Source organism: Ischnura elegans, chromosome 11 (assembly GCF_921293095.1).
Source record: "Ischnura elegans chromosome 11, ioIscEleg1.1, whole genome shotgun sequence".
In the NCBI taxonomy this organism is placed as follows: domain Eukaryota; kingdom Metazoa; phylum Arthropoda; class Insecta; order Odonata; family Coenagrionidae; genus Ischnura; species Ischnura elegans.
Window position 1 is genome coordinate 44,116,865 of NC_060256.1, and position 19,075 is coordinate 44,135,939.

At 39.4% G+C, this 19,075-nt stretch overlaps 1 protein-coding gene across 4 annotated transcripts in view; it reads right to left on the bottom strand.

The window, feature by feature from the left end:
- The window catches only part of LOC124167546 (ETS-like protein pointed), a 592,213-nt gene that overhangs the window by 549,020 nt on the left and 24,118 nt on the right, over positions 1-19,075 (bottom strand). For 2 of the 4 annotated variants that reach the window (XM_046545501.1, XM_046545500.1), the window contains exon 2: positions 17,459-17,617. The exons of the other annotated variants lie outside the window; for them this stretch is intronic. The gene's annotated coding sequence lies outside the window, so the exon portion shown is untranslated. The remainder of the gene's footprint in view (positions 1-17,458; positions 17,618-19,075) is intronic. 4 annotated transcript variants of the gene reach the window in all.

The window sequence follows — 19,075 nt, forward strand, 5'->3', positions numbered from 1 at the left end:
TCATTCAATTAAAAGCCAAATTTGATGTCACAATCGCTGTTGGCGGCCGTGCGTTCTGATTGGCTGAAGGACTGTGCCAGCGATGGTTTCAGGGACGCAATAATGGACGTGCCGAGTGGTGGGAAAAGGGATTGGATTTCCATCCCTGGAGCCATCACGGAATATGATCGCGTGAAACGATCATTTTTCCGCTATCGTTGGAGTGATCGCTGGAGCTGTCCCTCGAAAGGGATGGGAAAAAATTGTCCTCTGGTTCAGGTTTAAGATAATTGCATCACTGGAGCCTGGTGGCTCAAACACCTCCCGCTACACATTAAAAATTGAGCGAAACTCTCATTGCTTGCAAAAAAAAGAAGACGTTCGTTCGCGCGACAGCGTCCTCGCCACTGCGTCACAGCTATAGTGACATGAGGACCCCCTCCAGTTATGCGAGAGTCAAGTATACGCTTCGCTGCGATGGTCCGCATAATTTTTTTCTCGACTGCCACGTGGAGCAAATCTACATACTCATCCAGCCCATTGGGGAGGTGCATCAATAAATTCAACCTTGGCGTGGCCCCATAACCCATCAAACACTATGCACACACTTCCAGATTCCAGAGAGAGGGTTTAAAATCACACGGAAAAAACGGCGATTTGTACGACGCCTTCCACAGTTAATTTAAACTCCTACTAGCTGACACCTGGAAAACACAACGATCATTCCGAAATGGGATGGTGGATCAGATATATTGGGTATGAAATAGGGAGCATGTTTTATCTATCCATATAGACTCGACTAGATCTCGACTTAGGCTTACCTCAAGAGTGTATAGCAGGGTTTTATGTTACTTAATAATTACTTTTTTTAAATTTCTATAAAATATAATTATTATTTGCTGTATTATAATCTCCCATCCACTCTCTTAAAAGTTTAGACAAAAACTGATCAACAGCCATTTTCATGGTGAAACTCCAGTGGATTACTTTCAAAACCACTGAAGTTACATACAAATGGGAGACATTTCGATACTACCACTGTTACTTATAATGCATAACTTGCTTCAGTATATTCTACATTAATAAATGTAGCAGATTTACACATTTGGATATGTTCTTTAAGTTCTAAGAACAGTCATGAATTTCGAAATCAGCTCTTGTCATCAGCAGAAGACTCGATCTCCAACCTGTTGCTCTTCCAGGAGGCAAAAAGGAAACCTCAAATAATATAGGTAAGGGCCATATCTCTAGAGTCTGATTCTTTGATGGTCAACGTTTTTTTTCTTACGAACCTGCTCGGATATAGTTAACTGATCTTGATTTCGGGAATTGCATGGAATTTCTAGTATGAATTACAAAAATTCACAGCGAAAATAAATGCATCTACATATACATCTACACAATACCCCGCAAGCCGCCTAAAAGGCGTGTGGCAGGGGATGTTAGGACACCAGCCGTTTACAGCTAAAAAAAATGAAGTGATCTAACGAGGTTGGGACTAGCGTTTATTAAAGTCCTTTATGGTTCAGGGGAAAAACGAATTCCCATATCTATCCGTTCGGCAAAACATCTCTCTTAATTTATCGCTTCTATCGGACCTGGACATATAGTGTGGCTCCAATATTATGTTTTCTGTGTCGCTCTTAAAGATATCCATTCTCAATTGTTCAAGCAATCTAAGCCTAGCGCGCAGCCCCCGAGACGCCAGCGGCTCCCAGCCTAATTCGCTTAACATCTGGGTAACACTGTCTGTGCGTCCGAAGCAGTTTTTGACGAAAAATTTGCATAAAGTGTAATATATTCTTAAAGGAAATTAACTTACTATACACTGTAACACAAAGTCATCAAAGTTTCAAGTTACAACTATAAAAACGAAAGCTCATAAATCCTTAAAATGAGCGTCGATCAATCTCATCACATCGTCCAAATCCGGCCTGTACGCCGGCTTTAAACCCGAGAGAAATCAGATCAGCGGCGTAACAACAAAAATAATTGCTAAGTACTTGTTGTAATAAATGCTACTAATAGATGTGGCTTCTTCACATCAAAATTTCAAGCTATAGGAACGAAAACTACGGGAATGCAAAGCGCTCAAAGTTGGGCAACTTGATTTTACGCGCAAAACCGGGTAGTTTTTTTAGAAAAAATAATGTACAGGTAATAATATTGAGCCGAAGATTTATTAAAGTACATGATCCAGCGTAGAAATAAATTCTCTATCGTTTGCTTCTTGTTGCATTGAAACTGAATGCTTCGTTTAGACGCTAGAGCTCCTCAAACTCGGGTATATTGCTTTTTTTACAGACAGTAGGAATACGCTTTGGTGGCGATGGAATGGCCTAGGGTGCGAACCCCTTCCCCCAGGCAACGGAGGATCCGGGAAAAGTCTTATAAAATGGCATGCCTGTAAAGAAATTTTGCATCATTTTGGCACTTAAAATTTAACTTTAATCATATGCAATTATTAAATGCCAAAACTAGACAATAGTTTTATATATTTCTTTGAATTCTCTGAGGCTTTGGGGGGATCTATCCCCTCATCCCCCATAGTTACGCCACTGAATCAGATCGTACGTTATTTTGCCGAACTAGTTCAAGTAAATCTTCATTTCTAAATCTTTTCAAATTATTATCGATGACCTATCCATATCCATAGCCGTTGATTCTATTTGATTCCATTGAAGCAAGAATAAAATTTTATACGGGGAATGTAGCTACACCCAGAGGATATTCTCTGAAGTGGTTATCATCATTTAATATCATTAGGCAGCAGTTGGTGCTAGTACATAATATTGTTTTCTTTCACCCAGGGATTAAAGATAATTTTTCATTCTCACCATGCTGTGCTCAAAAAACTAAGAGTTAAATGCAATATTATATAAATATCAGCACAAATACAACGATCACACAATAATCCTCAATTCTCTCTCCATCTCATTATTCCCCTTCGGTAAAAACAATTTTTTTAATTTACGGATAAATAGAGCCTAGGAGATTTGTTTACTTAGCCCTTCCCCATTAACCCTATCCTGGATCCACCACTGACCCTATCCTAAAGTGAGAGGGGGAAAAAAAAAAAAAAAACCTTTTCAGGCGAAAGATATTGCGTCTTTTATAGCTAATAAACGGGGATGTTAGGAGGAAAACCGATAAAAGGCTTGCCGTCAGCCGTATAAGAGCTCAGCCAGTTCCGTCGGGGTCCGTCAGCTTATCGAGACGGGCGTACGAGGAGAGTGAATAACATGGAGTTCGATGATGACCGAGAATTGAGAATCATTCCACGAAAAACCTCGGATCGATAAAGAAATCCAGAGGACGTGAGGCGTGGGAAAAGCCTTCCGCTTCCCTTTTCTCGGGAAGGGGATTCATATTCCAAACAAGCGGCTTCTTAAAAAAATACATGCGGGCGAAGGCGGGACGAAGCGAAGATAGCCACTTCTTTAGGAAAGTGGAAGGATTCCGCATCCAGAATATTTAAAAGCGCGCTCTCTACTTCAAGCACATTCTAGTACATACAAATCGAACATTGGATCGAAGTCTACCTGACACAAATATAAGACCTTTATAAATTTCCATTTTCATTATTAACTATCGACAAGGGTGTTAATATTTTTTTTTAATTCAACAGATGTAACATTTAAAGCATGTTTCACCAAAGAAGCAAGGCTAGGACGCTGCCAGTATAAGGGCACAGGTGTTAGGACACCAGCCGTTTTCATATAAAAAGAATATGCACAAACGAAATTACTCCTCACATTTATTAAAGTCCTTCATTGCACGGGGGAAAAACGAATTCACCAACCAATCCGATCGGAAAATATCTCTCTTAATTGTTCGCTTTTATTGTACCTGAAAACATAGAAGACTTCCAAAATGATTTTCTCCGTGTAGCCCTTAAATGTATTTGTTCACAAATGCTCAAGGTATCTATCCACCTGGCGCGCAGCCTCCGAGTCTCAGCGGCTCACAGCCTAATTCGTTTATCATCTGTGTAACGCAAAGCTACCATTGGTCTAATAAGGCGAAATACTTTTTTAGAAAATTCATCCCCGCAACAATAATTCCAACAGACGAATTCGCATTCAAATAGATAAAATAGGAATTCAAATTCCCCTATCTGCATCCTCAAACACCATGGACATTGGACGACTCCCATGGATATTCAGCTTATTAAAACCACTTGTCTGTTTCCACACACTTTTATTCACACCGACCATGGTTTCGGCAACTTGTGCCACTATCAAGGTTACTCTTGATAATGGCACAAGTTGCCGAAACCATGGTCCGTGTAAATAAAAGTGTGTGGAAACAGACAAGTGGTTTAAATAAGCTAAATATCAAAGATTTCCACCGTATCACGCCGGACACTGTATCTTTTATTCAGAGACCCATGGATTTACGAAATGAAGCAAAGCATACAAACGCACTTTCCATTTTACACTGTAACGGTTAGAACATTGAATTGGCCAATAAAACAAGCAATTTGGCAGATTAAATGAGCTCCCAGAGGATATAAAACACTGCATGAATGGAAGACCTTGTGATTCAAAGGATTCCCGCGCGATACTGCCTGAGTAGAGAGATGAGCTGAGTCGGCAGAGAGTAGAGATGAGCTTCGTGATAGATCCACTGATGAGGGCGACCAAGATAAGCCAACCGACCGAGATTCAGAAAGGACCACCCGAATCGCTTCCAGAGGGATCTGAACAAACACCGGCTGGCGGCGATCGTGGGAAAGAGCTGATAAAGACTCCGCAAGCAACGAGGCTGCTTCTAACATTCGAATCACAATTCATTAAGTGAAAAACGATAGCTATATTACTCTTGACGTTCATGAAATGAAAACTTTGTTGCATTCCACCAATTTATTTTAAGGCACGACTAGTTTCGACGCAGCGGCGCCATTAACAGATATGTACCCTATGATAAACATGATATGGGAACTAGGAATACTCTTTAGGGGGGAATGGAAAAATTTAACTTCAACCATATGCAGTTATTAAATGTCAAAACTAAGCAATAGCTTTTAAATATTTTTTTTAATTTCTCTGAGGCTTTGGGGGTATCTATCTCCTCAAGTCCCACGCTTTATCTACGAAGAGTTCGCGTCCAAGTGGCGTAACCATGAAATGGTTAACGAAAATAAACTACAAAAAAAATTATAAGAAGGATAAAACACAAAGATTCATGTGAATGCGGCTTTTCGTAGCTGCCTTTTGGATGATCTGAAGGACCCCTAAAGCTTCAGGGAAATAAAAAAATAATTTAGAACTATTGTCTGGTTTTGAAATTTAATTTCATCTGATTAAAGTTAAATTTTTAGTGCCAAAACGATATAAAATGCATATCCAGGCATGTCATTATTTAAAAACATTTTCCCGGACTAGGGTGGGGGGATCGCTATCCCAGGCCATCTTATTCCTCCCAAAATCACATTCCCAGTATCTAGTATAGAGAATCTAGTACTCAAGATAGTACTGAAAACTAGTACCAGCACTGCTACTATCTTGACTTGAATCATGAAACGCCAGTGGACAAAGATGAGGAGGAAAACCATCTACAACAAAAACGTGGATCTCTTTCATATCTCATTGATATGAGACACTCAAGTTTACTCTTGATAGCGTACACATAAGCAATTGATAAGGCCCTACCTTAAAACATCACACGTCAGACATGGTAATCAAAAGAGATTTCCCAAGCATGCGTCTCATCCGATAAAGAGATTTAGTCTAACACAGATACGATGATTTTTCAGAACAGTAGCAGAACTTTGGGCAAAAAAAGCCAAGTCAATAAGAATCGGGAACGGGATTAAAAAAGTTATTAGGTAAAACCAGTAGCTTCATTCTTCACTAGGCAAAAATAATGTTTACCCTTACGCCGCTGGTGAAGAAAACTACTAGAGACTGTCGAACTACATTTCGCCCAGTAGGTGGTATCTCACCCGACATATTCTCCAAACACGTAACGAAAAGGAAAGACAACAACGTCACGCCCCGCCGAGCCGATTTTTCGGGAAAGAGAAAAAAAATTATTTCGCGCCCTTATTCTCTTGTCTTCGCTGCTCCGGGAAGCAGGGGAAAACAGGCATCAAAGCCAAAAAGACGGTCGGATGGAGAGGGACGCAAAGGACTCTGGGAAGTGCCAGAAATAGGCGGAAGGTAAGGGAGTCCTGCAGAGAGAATGAGATGGAACTCGGCGGATGAGAGAAAGGAACAGAGGGTTGGGTTGAGGAGTAACAGGAGAGGGAACGAGCTCGGAGCCTGATAAGCAATAGATACGGCACATCCCCATCTGGGCAACACTCACGATTGTGACTTCAGACAGGGTGATGAATACAATGTGGTGAAACGTTGTCCAGCAATATAATCGATTCCTCACAACCAGTTACAATTACAGCTATTACTTAAGTATTCTACTGATCAAGTTCGGTTCTCAGAATTCTTCTCAAGTACCCCATGGGGTATTTGGAAAGAATTCTGGGATCCTCCTTCTCCATCCACTTCCCTGCTCAATTCACAATGAGGCCTACTCCCTTTACTTCTATCTTAAAATCCTATTATTTTACTTCCTCACCTTCGTTTACCTAACATACTACCCTCTAACACAGTTTTCAATATCCCCTTCCCGCTAAGTACTCGCTCCATCCATACCTTCTGTCTCCTCCGTATCTCATCTCAAAGCTGCCTTTCCTGACCCACCTTGTCCAGCACTTCGTCGTTCCTCCTCCTCTCTGTCCATTTCACCTTCTCCATTCTTCTCCATACCCACTTCTCGAATGCCTCCAATCTTCTCCCGTCATCCTTCCGAAGTGTCCACGTTTCCGCACCGTAAAGCGCTACACTCCAGATCAGACTCTTCACTAACCTTTTCTTTAAATTCTCGCATAGCGAACCTCTCAAAAGCTCCCTCCTGTTCATGAACGCCTCCTTTGCGTCCATCAAAATTCACTGAGAGATTCAACCCGAAGGTTGGTTTGGACAGGTGAGGGTAGACCTCATCCCAGACTAAGCCACAATCATTTGAGTTCCTTAGAGAGACCCTAATAACTATGGTAGAAACGATCACTATGCGTGTATAATCAATTACTTACCTTAATTGTCAATACCAGCTAACAGCATTGATTTCTCATGCGTTATGTGATAAATGATTATCAAAATGATTAGCAAACTGGACAAAATCTTTATATAGTCATAAACCCACAGTACTCCAACTTGAAGTCGCAAATATGAATCCGCTTAACAGGCAGCCCGTCCTGAACTGTTTGGGAAATATAGCCTACCCTTCTCAAAAGAAAAGCCCAAATTTATCTCTCGAAAGTAAAACCCTAAATTTATTTCTCCTGCCAAGAAACCCACCGAAAAAATATGCAGGCTTCAGTTTAGACTTTAATACCACCTTTTTATCGCAACTGCATTATGCGACGAGGCTAAGCAGGCGATGATCAACACAGGCAGAGGCGCAGCTAGGAATTAAGGCTCTGGGGGGTTTCAGGCGAAACTAATAATGGGGGGCTGGGGGTGTGGTATACCCGCTGGGGTAAACGTAAAGTGCGAGGGCCCTCCCCCAGTAAAATGTTCAGGTGAATGGTTCAAAATGGTGAGTTTTACGGCCTTCTGAGGGATATTTTATTAATCCTCTCACAATTCCTTAAGCAATATTAATCCAATTAAGTAAAATAGATTAAAACAATAAAAAGATATGGTACTATTTCACACCATTTATTTAAGACGACCGGTTTCGTCGCAGAGGCCACATCTTCGGGTACAGAAATTATTATTTTTATAGTTATTTGTTGTTTATTTGGTTGCTATTAAGCGTTGGTAGGGGAGGGTTGCGTTGGGGTTGGAGCGCTACTCAACTTCAGGGGAATTTCCAAGAGGGGGGAATAGTTGACAAAAAATATTCTCATTTGTTAAAATTCCATTCTTTATGTGCTTCAAGAAAGAAATTATCAGCAGAATAGCCCAGGCGAAGAGAGAATTCCACCAAAAGAGAGACCTGCTTACAGCGGGAAACTTAAATATGGAAGTAAAGAAACAATTCATAAGAACCTACATCTGGAGTATGCTTCTATACGGAAGTGAGGCATGGACAATGACCGCAGCGGAGAAAGCAAGGATAGAGGCCTTTGAAATGTGGTGCTACAGAAGAATGATGAAAATCAAATGGATCGACCGAGTTAGTAACGAGGAAGTCCTAAGAAGGGTAGGAGAGAAGAGAAGCCTCATGAAAACCTTAATAAGAAGACGGAACAACCTTATAGGCCACATCTTGAGACATGATGGCCTGATGAAGACAATCGTCGAAGGACAAGTGGAAGGCAAGAATGGAAAAGGAAGACCTCGGGCAAAATATATGGAACAAGCAAAGAGAGATGTGAAAGAGAAGAATTACGTAGGTGTGAAAATATTAGCTGATAGGAGAACTGAGTGGAGAGCTCGTCAAACCAATCCTAGGATTGTTGACCAGTGATGATGATGTACTTCATTATCTCCAACTCCTCAAAGCAGTCCATAATTTTTCCCTTTTTCTCAAGGCGGAGAATTTTCGGAACAAAATCGCTCCTATGGTCACTCTCCCATAGGTTTTTCATAACTATAAGAATTTCGATTTCTGTACCTGTAGATGTCGCCTCTGCGACGAAACCGGTCGTCTTAAATAAATTGAGTGAAAAAGTACCATACCTTTGTATTGTTTACAATGGATTTTCACAAAGTTAAGACTGAAACAATCGAGTTTATTAAAACAGATTTAACTTAAAAATTTCTCTGAGCTCTTTTATCCCCCCCTCGCTGCGCCACTGCAAACAATAACATGAGAAAAAGTTGTTGAGGAACAGTCCTAAGTTGAAATGGAAAATAGCTACATGCGTATGCCTTTCGGAGTGAAACTTCGTCTTTTCCCCAGTGCCTAAAATTTTCCTGGTGATATTCTATTCCTAAGGAGGGGAAGTGGTCGCGTGGCTTCCCCTCGCCGTAAGAAGGTGACTATGTTTAGCGGAGTCAGCGGGGGGACAGTGAGTGGATGATGGAATTGGGGAAGAAATCCCTGGATAAATCACTGCGGATTGGATCCCTTAAAACACACAGAACGCGTGTCGGCCAACCCGAGCTTTCTGAGGGGAAAAGACGAAATATTCTGGTGGTTCGACATAAAATTTCAGATATATTCTTTGTTCTCCTAGCACACTGCATTCGTTTGAGTTCTCTCAAGACTTTTAATGGGGTATAGAACTTACAACAAACTTTTCAAGGTTCAAGGTTTGAGCTATCAATTTCATTTTCGGGTTAAGTCCTGACATGTTTTCTTGAAGAAAAAATCTTGCTATAACGATTTTTTTCGCGACGATAGCGGATTTGGCAGAAAAATTGACTACAATTGACTTTTAACTAAGAGTAAGAAGAATAAAAATTATGGCATCAAATACGCAATAATTGAACAGGAACTCCTCTTATTGGCTCATATTTTTTAAACCTAACCAACCTGAATTTCTGAGGTATTCGTATTTACTACAATAAATTTATACTAAGCGCCAGTAATATTGAAACCTGGAAGTAAATCTACTCAACCATCCCTATACATTAGTATCTTCCCTCTAACATGGAATTTAATATTCCCTTCCCGCTTCGTACTCTGTGGATGTCATATGAGTACTTAATTTAGTTAGGACTTAATACTTAATGAAATACTTAATATGAAAGGTTAGAAATATATTTCCTTATAAATATTTAATAGAAATTAGAAATATATTTCCTCAAAGAATATAAATTTTTATACTAATATATAACTTATACAATGAGTTAGAAAAATCCGCTAAGATGAGTACTCACTTGGGAGTCTTAATCGTGCATACATCTACAAACTACCACGCAAGCCGAAACAATAGGCGTATTGCGGGGGGTGTTAGGAGACCAGCCGTTTCATTTATAAAGGAAATGCTTTAACGAAATAAGACCTAGCATATACTACAGTCCTTAGGTGTGCGGATCAAAACGAATTCCCATACCTACCCGTTCGGCATAGATAGGAGCAACCACTAAACCAGACAGTTTCTGTAAAAACACAGCCACTACGATACAAGATGGACCGAAAAACAGCGGATTCTTGCAGAGTCATATACCGACAGCTGTTGTGTCTCATAAACCACTGCACTACCCAAAGATTCGACTCTTGCTTGCCCCCATATGGATCTTCCCTGGCGTCTGGCGACCCATTTTTCGGGACCTTCAGACTCCACCGCAGAACTTACAAAACTGCTCTGCACACCTGTCACGTCGTACGAGCCCTGAGCAAACGGGCGGGTGTTCGGAGGCCAGCAGGCACCCTCTCCAAACCGGTGGCCGCTGTGGCGACAGAACAATAACCAGATTTGCTCCGTCCATTCCCGTCCTTATTTAGACCAAATCACGCCTCCTGTGACTACCGTCTGTTTCAAAATAAAAGCGACTCTAGTTTGAAGGATTTTTACAGGAATATCACCAAAGAGGATCCTCAAGTCTGCCTCTAAATGTGTTGTTATCCACCGCGCATTTAAATGAGTTTACAAAAGTCGTCACCAGGGATGGCTAGTGAAATGATACGAAAAATTTTCGTTCCGACCTGTAGGGAAACGAAAAGACGGGGCCTAAGTTTAGTTTCGTTCCGGCACGAAATTAAAATCACCAAGGAGTTTAGTTTCGACCCGGGACGACACTCTACTCCCAGGTACGAAACTAAATTAATCGATACTCAGCTGCTCATAGTTAAGTTTCGATCCCAGAAGTTGAGTGGAGGGGGATTCGAGGGAATAGTTTCGTTTGACATTCGTGTAGAGAGGCTAAAAGATCGAGCTTAAAAATCGAATGGCCAGTTTGGCGTTCACCGTTCTCCTGTTAATGTAAAAAATATGAGTGCCCCTTGCATCTAATGGCGGTTGGTCGAACCTCTACTTCATTCAACCATACTTCGTACTCGGTGTGTGGATCGAAACTAAACCGTTCGAAGGTGAAGCACGTAGTCCCTCCAGTGCGAAACATTATCTGCATTTCGTTTCGTCTGCGAGTTTTACTTTAGTTTTGACCTGAAATAGTTTTGACTCCGATTTCGTTTCGACCCTGAGTTTAGCTCCCCGGATTTAAATCCATTTCGTTCCGTTTCTATATTCCGCTCCTGGGAACGAAACTATTGAAAATTTACTTATTTTGGCTTTCGTTCCGTTTTACTTGCCATGCCTGGTGGTCACCCGTGTCGCTGACGGACAAATTGTTCCGAGTTAAACGGGGAAATAAGGTAATATTAAGGGTATCTTGTATGATGTTGGGCACGATATGGTGGAAGTTCTTAATATTATTAAAATGAGACATTGCAATATTTCCACAGAGTTTTATTATTACACAACGCGTTTAGTTGTTAAAAACAACAAGCAAACACTTTATAATGTTGTTTGTAACGTCGAAACGCGTTGTATAATAATAAAACTCAGTGGAAATATTGTAATGTCTCATTTTAATAGCTAATATTAAGGGTTTTAATACAGGTTTATATACATGATGATGTTATCTATCAAATTCTTTACTTTTCAATGTTATTCCCCTCAATGACCAACATTATGCTGCAAAGTATTGGAAAAAAGTGGATCGCATTACACTCATCACCGCGCCGCGGACATTTTAGAAAACCGATTCAAATGCCACCTAAGTGACAACGGAAATCAGCCTTGCATGGGATGGAATTGTGCCTCTTCTAAGCAGTCCGCAAGGATTTTTATCTCAGTTAAGAATAGTTCCACGAAGGCAAAAAAAACCCATCGACAGAAAGTTGCTGTTTTATGCACTGAGGTTTGGAAAAAATAGCTCCATTTTTTTGACGCTGCAGAAATGGTGCTACTTCGATGACGTCCAACATCATTTTCATCTCTCTTAAGACAGCTTTTCTTTCAAACAATTAAAACTTTTAGTTTTTCGGGATACCCATCAGGCATCTAACCCCAGGCATCAGGTTAATATCGAGGTATATGTATTTTCGTCGGAGAGATATTGAGTAGTTTGGGATAAAATTCCTGTACTGGGGAATGATTTTTTTTCAACCACTATCTCTCACGTTCGTAATTACACAATCATGCTACCGCGTAATTGGGATTACTACGGTATTGACCACGCTCTCTGTGTTCATTTCACCCACAATAAAAACATTGAGAAATAAAACGAAGGCATTTATTCACACCTGCATAATCAGTAGTAAGGAATGCACTAGCTTCACACTCGGCAAGTTTACCGTAACGCAGGGCTAATCAAAATAGAGAAAACGTGGATTAACGATAATAAAATTAAAAACGAAACTACAATTGTAAAGTGCGTGATGTTAATTGAACAGTAATTAGATAATTTAGATTCTAAAAGCCTACATTATGCAAGAGGTGAGAGGTAAATGAATTTTCACTTCAAAGCACGTTGATGCTTGGAGCGTTGAAAAAACCAGCCACCTACGTTGCGAACTAATGAAAGCGAGGAATAAAAAGTGCAGTTACACGAACGTTATGTCTCCCATTGCCTCCCCACATTTATCTAGTATGTTTGGAGGCAAAAAAACCTTGAGCACACAGGTTATATCACTGTATAGCAAGTTAAGCTAAGGTTTCTGGTATTTGTGAAGGGGTAGGGTAAAAGGGTGGTTTCCTATAATTTTTAATTGCCTAAATCGAAAGATTATTACTCCTGGAGTACGTATTTCACGCTTTTAGATTTTTAAATGACGATATCTATTTTTCGCTATTAAATGAAAAGTGAAAATTTTCAAGCGCGCGAAAACGCGACGGCTAAGAATGACTGCTGGGAAAAGCCCGTGTGACGTCATTCTGGTTCCGTCTCCCGCCGTGTGAGGCCACCTTGATGCGAGGCTACGAGCGCCGCTTCGATACAGGCTGCTCGCAAGTAGCACTCGGCTTAAATAATGATTATTAATACCCTATCAAACGAAGGAAAATTTCCGACCATTAGGATTTTTAATAGGTGATTATTCAGAGATGTTTCCCTGGGGTCGTTCCGAATGGAGAAAGTGTCAACCGTCCGGTATACCTGACAGCAGCGCCAAAACGGAAAAATAAACAACTTCGTGCAAGTACGCAGAGCCACTTGTGGAGTCAACCAAAATGGTCCTACGATTTATGATAAATATTATACTGAGCAATAAACCAAATCCGAAGTTCATAGTTGAGTCTACGCAAGAGGTTAACTCATTCTGTTGATTAGTTAAGTTTTTTACTGAGATTTTAAGCAATGCATAGCTCATAATTGAGTATACCTAAAAGGTTGACTCTTTCTGCCAATTTTTTTTTTTTAGAATTTCCCACTAAGGAATCATCCAAAATATAGAGTAGAGAGTGGGAGTAGGCTTTTATTTTGAAGTGAAGAGGGAAATTCTTGATGGAAAGGGAATCGGCCAGGATTCTTTTCAAGTACTCCATGGAAACCTCCCATAATCGGTAGAATACTTTGATAATAAATACAAACTCATAATCACTGTTCCGATGGCCAGGATTCAAACCATGAATCTATGTCGCTGTAGCTCAAAACTATAGTAAATGGAAATGTAAAAACAGAAAAATCAAAGTTCACCCTTCACAATCAGATGGAACGAGAACACTGAGGCAGGCGAGAAAGTGAGGTAGCCAGAAATTTCGTTCACGTGGGGGTGGGGGTGAAAAATCAGGGAGAAAATTTTTGAAAAACAGGATACTAAGTAAAGGGTTTTAAACTAATTTTAAAACTTTCCCTAATCGAAAAAACTTCATTTGTCAAAAAAATGTTTTGCATAATCATGATTTTTCAATATTTTTTCTTTTATGAAGGAAATTAATTGTGTTTTTATATTTTTGGGGGGTCTGGACCCCCCGAAATTCCCCCCTCGCTACGCAACTTATGCGAGATGTAGTGGAAAGAATGCATAGTGGTTGAAGAAAACAAGAAAGCACTTTACACAGGTTTTACTATGACACTACGTGTTTCAATCTCTAGGTAATCATCAATCATCCTCACGCATTGTTATCACTCTTGTGACCTCGTGATGATGACCTAGCAGTAGAAATGCGTAGTAACAAAGTAAAACTTGTGGGAAAAGTACTATCTTGTACTCTTCAACCAACACTATTTGATCCATATTTGGGAGTAATACCGCAAAAATTTAATGACTAAGAATAACCAAATTAAAAATACATAAATCAACTTAATATTAAACCGTTTATAACTAAAAGATTAATTGTGAGGGCTTGAGAAAAATAAGCTTGCAGACGGGAACCACGTAAATTCGTCGAAGAGTTGTAATGCGCAGTTCTAACTTACAATGCAAATCCAACCCCCACGCAACTCCGGCCCCTATAAATTCCTTTGCCAACAAAAATTAAGATATCATCGTCTCGACGGCGGAATACGACAGGTAATACGTCGTACCAACTTGGATGGCTACTCCAGAGAAACGCACAGCAGAATAAACCCACGTCTCATAAATCCATCGAGGTCATGGATTTACGTTCAATGCATCCCAGCAGAGAGTGAGCGATAAAAAAACTTTCTTTCACACCTCATAGCTGTTCGACAGAAATAAGCGCAGTTGGAACACCATTTAACTGTGCCGCTATTTTCCACACCTATTGTGAATGGAAATTCAGAACTAATTTAAAAAAATCAAACGTTACATTTCACAAGCAATCAGTTGGACCTAGAGGCGGATTTGGGGGGAAAAAGGGGTCATGATCCTCCAAATTTGGTCACATTTTTTAAATTTACATCAGTTAATAGTGTTAAAATAATGGAGTTAACACAAGTGAAATGTTTACTTTAAGAGCTTAGTCCTGTTACAACAATACGAGGAAAAAGTAAATACATTTCACTTGTGTTAACTCCATTATTTTAACAAATAGGTTTCTGTTAAGAAATAATGGGATTGTATATGCAAATACTTGACTACAATTTGTTCAAGGCATTTTCCTCGAATGTTCGAGGAAAAATGATATACTCGCGCAATAAATAACGAGGGATTCGAATCTATAGTAACAACCTAGTCAAAGTTTTTTCTTTTTTCTTTAATTTTTTAGGTTTTCATAATTCACATAATTATTACTGATACAATACAACTTCACAAATGATAACCGAATATCGCAACGCAGGAGAAAAAAATAAAGAATGAAAAATTACAATTTCCCTAAAAAAATTATGGAAAATAAGTACCGCTGAATTTTAAGCATTTATTTTACAAAGTTTTTCTTTTTTCTTTAAATATTTTACAATTTCACAAAATTATTACCGAATATCGTAACGCAGGAGAAAAAATAAAGAATGAAAAACTACGATTTATCCCAAAAAAAATATGGAAAATAAGTAAAGTAGGAAAATTTTCATTCGAGTATAGATGAATGTGATAGAAACCTTATGATTGTTTTTTTAGGTAATCGTTTGAAACTCATTTTTATGGAAGTTCACGCAAATAACTGATTCAAGGGCTTAAGAAGAAATACTACACATGAAAGAGTCCCTGAAATGGAGCGTGAACAGTCTTCAAGATATGGTTGAGGGGATGATAGTCACCAATTTTGTTGACTGAACCCACCTTAAAAGGAGCTGACCTGACGTCTACGTATATTTGTGCGCCCTTATTCATGATAAAGGGAGGGAAATACGGTAACTTGCCGGAGGATTTAACGAGGCAATATTAACTAATGCCAGCAAAATCTACCGGGTGTGGAAATAACTCGTTGAGCCTTGCCTTATTACCACGTGTGCCCACACGCGAATGTGGAACTGTGGAAAGACGGCATGAAATACGATCGCGGACGGCACGAACGCCCATAAATACCCGAGTAAGCATTCACGCCCGTACGGAGGCGAAGGCCGTAATTCGTACTCGCAAAAGGGAAGGCAGCAATCCCAAGAAACCGTTCTGTTGTTAGCGGAGAGAAGAAAACTAATGGGCCTAAAATTTAAGTGGAGAGTGAATACGCATGGATCATCTGCGGGCTTACCGAGTTCCACCAATAAAAAGGAAAAGCATAGACCATGTTGAAAAACACTTGAACATTGACCATCTACAAATCGCTCGAGTGATAGTAAAATTTCCATTATGGAAGACTGGAGGCGTTCAAGATGTGGGTGAGGAGAAGGTTTGAGAAAGTAAAGTGGACGGAGAGGAGAAGGCACGACGAAATGCTGGGCATGGTGGGTGAGGAGGGGAAGCTTCTAGATGAGATATGGCACACGCGTAACTATGGGGGGATGAGGGGATAGATTCCCCCCCCCCAAAGCCTTAGGGGATTCAAAAAAATATTTGAAACTATTGTGTAGTTTTGGCATATAATACCTGCATCTGATTAAAATTAAATTTTAAGTTCCAAAATGATGTAAGATGTATTTCCAGGCATGACATTTTTCAAAAAAATGTTCCGAGCTTGAAATGTGTTACCCCCGTTTCAGGGAGGGGGGTCCTACCCCAGGCTCCACTATCCCCCCCCCCTCAAGTCATATTCCTAGTTACCCCACTGACAATGAGACACGGAGGAGACAGCAGGTTGAAAACGGTATTAGAGGGTTGGAGTAAATTAGGGAGAGGAAGGAAGTATCGATAATTATAGAATACTTCAATAATAATCAAGTAATGTCTATTATTTTCCCGGCGAAGAGTGGCAGTGAATATTTCCCTGATTTCACACCGAGTAAGTTCCTCCGTATCTCCTTACTATGTTTCGATTTGCAACTCGCCCATCGTTCTCAGGAATTCAGGAATCATTGCCAAATCGAAACGTCGAAAGGAGATATGGAGGAACTTACTCGGTGTGAAACCCGAAAAATCTTCACTGCCATTCATATCACTTGAGACATTTACCTTGAGACACCATTGGAAATATGTACCAGGTTTTCACTTCCAGGCCGTATTAGTACCAAAAAGTTAAACAAATAACAATTACCTCAACGACAAATCGTTTTTTTACAAATTAAACAAGATGCAACTTAAATCACACATCCGTTGAATTTCATGCATTTATTTTTTTTAATTTCTTTCAATTTCTAACAGTTTCACAAAATTATTACCAAAAACCGCAGCACGAGAAAAAATAAAGGATAAAAAATTACAATTAATCCCTAAAAAATTAAGGAAAATACGTCAACTTTCATTCGAGAATAGAAGGATGTATTGGAAACCTTATGATTGTTTTTAAATAATTGTTTGAAAAAACATTTTTCTCCACAACTGTCAGTCAAGTTACCTGGTTATTACCATTCAAAAAATAAATATGCACATCGTCAGGGATAAAAGAAAATACCTACTAAAAAGGCTGAAAAATTTTTCGTAAAGAGAACTAAATAAATAAACTAAATAATAAATTTCTCTGCTTTAAACAGCTTTGCGCACCAAAAGTAATGGTTGTTAGCCTGATGGCACGTAATGCAAATTAACGGAAAAAAAGGAATCGTACTGTCTTTAATAGATACAGCTTTGAACTACTGACCGGATAATTCCGAGTTCCAACCCTGGTGTAAGCTCTGGAAACTTCCACCAAGTAATCCTCAAGATGATATTTTTCCGGATAGTCACAAAGCAACAGATTAGTACCAGATGACGTCAACTATCATAATTTCGGGCAGCACCCCAGATTGCGAGAGTTAAACTGAAAAGTAAACACGTAAATAATGGTATTACCAAGTAATGGATTTACTTTTGCTTCATCGCAAGCATTAACTATACTCATCACCGAAAAATTAGTTTTATATGGACGTCATTGATTAGCATGCATCATATGTGCTCTCTCAAGAAATATTCCTCGCGTGTGATCACAAATGCAGAATACAAGCGATCAATACGTATCGATGGATAAAATCACAGATGAGAACTTGAAAGAGCGTTCATAAGAAAGAACTTTAGTCCCGAATAGTCTAAAAAATGAAAATGAATTCGGAATCGAGATATTATTATAATCAAATAGTGTACTACGAAAGGCTCAAAGATGCTTCGAAACATATGCTAGCGATATCTGAATATTGGATAGGTCCTTGGCTTTCTGAAATCTTAAGTTTACAATTATTAGATAGCATCAACTGATTGCATAAACTTCCTTGAACATGGAAACATTAACCACTCAGGAACCCTTCACACAATTAAGCGCATACTTATAATAAGGGGGAATTAAGTCAAACTCACCCAAGAACCCAATCAAATGGATACGTAACAGCCTCTTGAACTAATTTTGGAAGTTAATGATACCGCAGGATTTTTCTGGAATTCCGCGGAGTGCCCTTGCGAAAAATTAAGCTTGATGCGGTGAAATACTCAGAATTCATAAAAATAGATGAACAAAATAAAACCCTTATTGAGGCTCATACCATAGCCCGGGCATTTATGGATATTTGAGCAATCGCAATAAAATTAAACAGATTATTTGCTCACTGTCATCACTAGCTGCAAAAAGTAGTTTTTCATCTCCCGTGAAAGAAAATATTCCTTCTCATAGATTGTCTACACCCTTCATATTCAGATCTGAGACAAAATTTAACGCACATAATTTGTATACTCAAATTGTAAAATTCGAGCCAATAGTTTAAGTGTCTAAATATCGTAAATATTTCTTGAATGCATTTTTGACCTCATCATGTATATTGGATTATATAATGGAATCACTCGGCATGCTTTTCCTGACGATTTCTTGCGCACGAAATGTTGAAAATGTCTTGTGGCAACGTTAGGTGAAGCGAATTATTATTAATAAGTTGTGGAAACCGCTTAGGTAGGTTTACAATAGAATTCTGAAAATAAACCAGCCTATATCCCCTCGCAACTTCCCGCTTCATAATTCACATAAAGGGCTATTATCATTCATTCTATCTATAAATTATGTACTCTTCCTCCCGCTATATTTACTAGCATAACATTCTTACCTTAAACACGGTTTTTAATATCCCCTTCCCCGAAGTATTCGCTCCATCCACACCCTCTGTCTCCATCGTATATCATCTTTAAGGTTCCCCTTATCGCTCACCACGTTTAGCACTTCGTCGTTCATATTCCTCTTCGCCCAATTCACCTTATCCATACTACTTCCCACACACATCTCACACACCTCCAGTCATTT